At 40.9% G+C, this 6,576-nt stretch overlaps 1 pseudogene; it reads right to left on the bottom strand.

Moving 5' to 3' along the window:
• Nucleotides 1-1,936: 1,936 nt before the first annotated feature.
• On the bottom strand, nt 1,937-3,134 carry LOC114638982 (annotated as a pseudogene).
• Between the last annotated feature and the right edge of the window lie 3,442 nt (nt 3,135-6,576).

Genomic DNA, 6,576 nt, shown 5'->3' with positions numbered 1-6,576 from the left:
CTAAAGCAAAGCCCAGAAACCTCTGCAAAGAAAGTTGTCCCATGACTGACAAGATATCTTTTGTAAGCCATTTGAAGTACTCAAGTAGCCAGGCCCCTCCCCTAGAACCTCCAATTATAAAACTCTCCAACTGCCTTAAGAGCTCAACCCAGCCCCAGCCCTACAGAGTAAAAAGGCTAAATTCAGGATTTGAAAACCCACCAATGACCACCCTGGAAAGTTCTGCCCCCAGAATCACTACATAAACCCTATCTTGTGCTCAGTTCTTTGCAGCTTCTCACTGAGCAGAGGGAGCCACCCTGTTGGGTTCTCCCCTCCCTAGCTATCCTGCTGGGTTCCCCACCCCCAGCCAATCTGCTGGGTTCTTCCCTCCCCAGCCATTCTGCTGGGTTCTTTCCTCCCAGAAAATCTCTTCTGTGAGGTTTGTTGTACAGTGTGACTTGGTGGTATTCCTTAGTTCCTGACTTCCAGGATAGCTTCCCCCTCATAGGAATAGAGCTGTAATACTTGCAGTGGAGAAACCTTCACAGGACCGGAGCAACCCCCAACTCCCTACAACCACCATGCCAGTCTGAGCAGAGCTGTTAACACTTTCAGTGGGTAAGCCTTTCCCTTCAGAGCTGTGACACTTGGGGGACATTTTCCCCCTCAGAGTTCTCTACACTCTCGGAAGCAATAGCTCTCAACTTGCTTAAAGCACCAGTCTGATAGGCTGAAACTATAGAAAATAAAACAAACCTCAGCTATAACCCACAGCCACCTTCATATCTGGCATATCCCAATTACTGGAGGACCCACAGGCACCATCTCTGATCCAAGCATCTTTCCCCTGGAGGTTTACTGCTGGTAGGTTCTTTCATTATTCTTTGCATTATTTCCTTCTTTTTGAGGGTTTTATCTAATTGTTTGTTTGCTTTTGGTTTTTGAATTAGTCTTTTGAAAATGGGCTGAACCACAACTTAGTATGAAGCCAATGACAACCTTGGACTTCTGATCCTCCTTCTATGTGCTACAATTTCAGGCTGGAGCCACCAAGCCTGGCCCTCTGTATTCTTTGGTTATTTACTTCTGTCTTTTTTCTTTTTATCTTTTCCCCATTCTCCCTATTCCTTTTTTATTTGTTTGTTTGTTTGTTTATCTATTTACTTGAGACAAGGTCTTATTACATAGCTCTGGCTGGCTTAGAACTCACTATTGTATACCAACCACACTGAACTCAAACTCACAGACATCTGTCTCTCTTCCTGAGGGCTGGAATTAAAAGTGTGCTTTTCTCCTTTTTAAAACTTTCCTTCCTTTTATCTTTCCCTCCTTGAATAAGTACAGCAGGAGAGAAAAGAAGAAAATCAATGACTAAACTCAAAAATTTTAGTACCTGTTTTGGTTGGAACAAAAGTTCGGAGCTTTTGTGTTTGGAGGAAGGGGAACACTGAGATTTTTCTATAAGTCATTCATGAGATATTATATACTAATATCACAGACAGACTGACTGACAACATCACGGCAGGAAGAGATCATGCCAACATGGTAGAATGATAGTCCCTTCTTAGAGGATTCACAGGAAGTAATGTAGGAAGTAGATTGGAAACCTTCCTTCTTTGGCCTGCAGTTGGACATAGCTAAAATTAATCTGTGGATGTTCACTTAAAGAATAAACATAGTGTGGCTGCCCATCACTGAGAGAGTTGGTAGGGCAAGGAAAGAGGCAAGCAGCTTGAGCTCTAGGAATAAAATTTCTGTCAAAAATGGAAGAACTTTATGAGATAGTGTAACCTTTTTTTTGAGCATTTATATTTGTTTATTCTTCATTTAACTTTTAAAACACTACTATAGTTGAATATTAAAACAAAAACAATAGCCAAGTAGTGAGCATATTATGATTACAGTCCTTCCCACATTCACTACTGCATACAGAATGTCAAAGAGTTCTGGCCCATTAAGAGGTCTGACACTGAACGGCCACCTCTTGGATGATGTTCATCATTCTCATACGCTTCTCCATTGTAATGACGCTGTCTTTCCTGATTTGGATCAAAGTCCACCAGTTCTACCTGATCCATTTCATCAGTCTCTTCTATTTCCTTCCATTCAGGAAGAGTTTTTCCAGCAAAGAAAGCCATTTTCAGGAAAGCCATTTTCAGGAAAGTTTACCTTAAACTCAGTGATTAGACGTCCCTTTTCATATGGCCGATGATATATTGGCATGCCTTCATTTAGCACACATTTTATATCCCCATGCTTGACAATCTGACCTGGATGAGAGGTGATGACTATGGTTCGGTTGTCAAGTGTAGATATTGGCTTTTGGAAGCCACACAATGCTTCAACCAGCTGTATGTCCATACACATGAAAAGGTCTTCTCCTCGACTTGTAAAAACAGCATGGTCCTTCTGATCTAACACAATGATAATATCTCCTGGCTCCAGTCCTGGTTCTTGGTCTCCTTCACCATGGAATGCTATCTTCTGACCATCTTTCATGCCTTTATCAATATGAACTTCTAACATTTTCTTCTCTCGAACTATGTTTCTTCCATTGCAGCTTTTACATCTGTCTTTAGGACTGATGCGTTCTCCATGACCCTGGCACTCCATGCACACTGACTGAAATTGCTAAACCATTCCTGGCCCAATCTGATGAATCCTTATCTGCATGCCTGTCCCACGGCAGTTGGGACAGTACTCTACTGCTCCTTTCTTACCACCTCGCCCTTCACATTTGTCACAAATCACATTCTTTTGCAGAGCCAGTTTTCTTGTTGCACCATTATATAAGTCTTCTAAGGTCAGGGGGAGCTGATGAACAACATTTTTACCTCTCCTTTCTCTTGGCATTCTTTCTCCTCCTCCAAAGAACTTATCAAAGATATCCATGGGCAAGCCAAAACCACCACCTGCTCTGCCCTCTTTAATCGCCTGTTCACCTCCTTTATCATATAATTCCCTTTTTTTTTTTTTTTGGAATCAGCAAGAAGTTCATAAGCTTGAGAACTCCGTTTAAACGTTTCTCCTTCATTTGGATTCTTAACAGGGTGGTACTTCAAGGCCAATTTTCTATATGCATTTTTCAATTCTTCCTGGGTGGCATTGGGTTTGACCCCCAAAACATCACAGTAAGTGGTTTCTTTCACCATTTTTTTACAGCCCACTCTCACTCGACCCTCAGGCCTTCGAAGCTGACTCACCCTCTGGGTTTCCCTGGCACCTGGTGACGACCTTTAAGGTTTCCTTTCCTTTCTCCCTCCCACCCTGATCCAAAAGGTGGAGGGGGAAGGCCAGACCTCAACCAACAGAGGGAGGAGAGCCAGGAGAAGCGCAAGCCACAGCCTCTGCCCGGCTCCTCCCGCAGCCCCTCACCACTGCCTCGCTATGCGCGTGGTCAGCGCAGCCCACCCGGCCCGGGCAGCGGAGCGCGGGGGTTCGCACTGAGAAGTCTGAGGCGGGAGGTGAATTGGCTTGGGCCTTGGGCCAACTTGTGACATGCAGGCGGGCAGGGCGCCGGGCATTCGTGGCAGCCTTCCAAAGACCAAGCCTGGCTCAGGGAACCCGCAGTCCCCGCCCACGCGGGACCAACAGCCTCTGGCTGCTGCTACCCCAGCTGCCTGGTGTCCAGGCCACACGCCGCAACCGAGGGAGGCCCAAGGGCTGAGGAGATGGTGTAACTTAAGGTAGACATTTATTAGGGCATTCAAGCAAGAAAATGATGCACCTCAAGAATTTGTCCAAATTTTTGATGACTCCATCTCACCAAGAGATATATAGTGAAAATATCTGGTCTGACACACAAGTCATCTGACATCTTTGCAATTTTCTTTTCTCATATTATAGGTAGAACATTTTGCAATTGTAATACTATGCATACTGCGAGATATTACCCCTGGGCAGAGATGGTGCAAGACTTAACCACAGCACTCAGTAGGCAGAGTCAGGCTGATCTCTGAGGCCAAGGCCAGCCTGGTCTGCACAGTGAGCTCCAGAACACCCAGGGATACACATAGAGACTCTGCCTCAAAAAATTAGCTTGACTATTACCATTATACACTCGGAAAGTAGCAAGAACCAGTATTTGCGACTTGCATGCCATAGTGGAGACCAGTTCCTTTTATTTTAATACCAGTTGAAGAAGACTTAGCAAGACAATGAAGGGCATAGGTGGCTATTTTTTTTTGTTCAACTTAATCATGGAGAAAGAATATTTTTCTATACAATTTTGCATAAAGCTCATATAAAGGGAAATTCCTTCAATTAGGTGTAACTATCAAAAGAATCAAGGCCTAAATTCAGTGAACTCAAGGGAATCAATCTGCTGGGGAGAATATTAGGTAAAGTGCCTAGTTAATGTGTAAATTAACTTTTTTTTTCGTTTTTCGAGACAGGGTTTCTCTGTGTAGCCCTGGCTGTCCTGGAACTCACTCTGTAGACCAGGCTGGCCTCGAACTCAGAAATCCGCCTGTCTCTGCCTCCCAAGTGCTGGGATTAAAGGCGTGTGCCACCACTGCCCGGCTCCTTGAATTCTTACATGGATATAATCCTCAGTGGCAGCAAAAAGCAGGTCATCACCCTTACTTCTCCATTTCCAAACAGCATTTTACAAATTCTTTTGTGATTTAAAGAAGAAACAATTTTATTAAGGTTAGGAAGAAACAATCACAACTTTAAAAAGAACACCTGTGAATAACTCCCAGCTAACAGGGAAGGAATGAAACCATTGCCTGGTAAGAGCCAGATGAAGAGATTAGACTGCTTGTAATAGGACAGCCTAAACAATATAAGGAGACCCTCTCTCCAAAACAATGTGAACAAAACTAGTGGAAATAATAAAAACCAACTGAGCATGTTTACAGTCTAAAGCACAAAACAACATACAAAATTGAATTGAATTGCTATATGACAATAGGGTGTTATCCAAAATGAAATTCAAAAGCACAATCTCATTTACAGTACCTGTGTAAAATATCTAAGAATAAATTTAACCAGAGATGAAAACCTCTATAATGTAAACTATAAAAGAAATGTAATAGAACAGAAAAGTGGAAAGATATCCAGTGTTCCTGAAAACACTCTCACTGCCAAAGTGTTCTATAGACTCAATGAAGTCTAGACTAAAAGTTCACTAACGGTCTTCATGGACTTTCAAAAAGTTTTGCTCTTTTCTGAAGGGAAACAGAGGAGAAGTAGATCTGAGGAAGAGGGGATGTGGTGTGGGGTGGTTAGGAGGAGGGGAAGGGAAAGTGCAGTGGGAAAAGAAAAATGCAAAAAATAAAAAAAGTTCTGACTAAATAATGAAAAACAAAGAAATATTGAACAAATAGAGCAAAACTGTGGGCATTGTGCTACATGATTTTAAAATATATTACTAAAACTGTCATAAACAGCATGGTCTTGGCAAGAAAGTGCTACCATAGACCAATGGAATAGAAATGTCTAAAAATGAACCTCTACATCTACAGCCAAATGATTTTTCAACAAAGGCATTAAAAACACTCACTAACAGGGTCTGGCAGAACAGGCCTGTAATCACAGCTACTCTGAGCACTGAATTAGAAGAACCACAAATTCAAGGCTACTCTGAGCAACTTAGTCTGAAGGCAAGTTTCCAAAAAGAAAGCACATTTCAAACTTAATGTAAATTTATCCCCACTTACTTATTAGAGATACTGAAAGATTTGAGTTAACATTTCTTATCAAGATCATACAAGATTTCAATCTCTAATGATAACAATATTTATGATGTTTTATACCTCAGAATTGATTTTTTAACAATTGATTATTTATAGTGTCCTGTAGTAAAGTCAAGCAGGAGTAGAAAAAATATTTAAACTAATCATATTCTGCCAATGGGAAGCAGATGAGGAATATTACAAGCAAGTCCTAGTGGAATCCCATACCCTTCTCTGGCTTTAAAATGAGAAATAAGATTCAGTTATGGTTCAAAACCTAGGGAATCCTGAATTCTCACAAGTCTAGCCTTGTGTTTCTCTCCCAGTTTAATATTTTGGTATATGGAAAAACAATTTGGTTACAAAAATACCATATTTTTATCTGAGCCCTTCTATAATATAACTATCCATTTAATTCCCCTAACTAAAATATTGTACAATACCAAGGTAACACAGTCATGGTACTATCCACAAATATTGGTTTAGATACAATATATATTAATAATAACTTAGCTATGAAATATTTAGGAAAACAATATTTCCTAAATATGCAGAGCTAACCATACTGCATGAGGCTTAAGATATAAAATAAAACTGGACAAAAGAAAAGCTAAAACTGCACAATAATAGATTATCTTAACTACTCCAAATACAAAATAAAATATCTCATGTAATACAAATAACCGTCCACATTGGCAGGAAACATATATGGTGAAGGAGTATGGTGACACGTGCAGACACACTTTTGTTGGTTAGGGTGCTAATTTTCACTTTATTAGTCTAGATTGTGTTCCTTAAACATTTATTTTAATTGTATATGTATGTTTGAGTAGATAGATATATGTGCATTATGTGATGCAGTTGTCCACAAGAATTGAAGATGGTATCAATGCCCTGAAACTGTAGTTATAGGCAG

This window comes from Grammomys surdaster, unplaced genomic scaffold (assembly GCF_004785775.1).
Source record: "Grammomys surdaster isolate TR1022 unplaced genomic scaffold, NIH_TR_1.0 61, whole genome shotgun sequence".
Lineage (NCBI taxonomy): Eukaryota > Metazoa > Chordata > Mammalia > Rodentia > Muridae > Grammomys > Grammomys surdaster.
The sequence above is the reverse complement of the archived record's forward strand: the minus strand, read 5'-3'. Positions and strand labels throughout refer to the sequence as shown.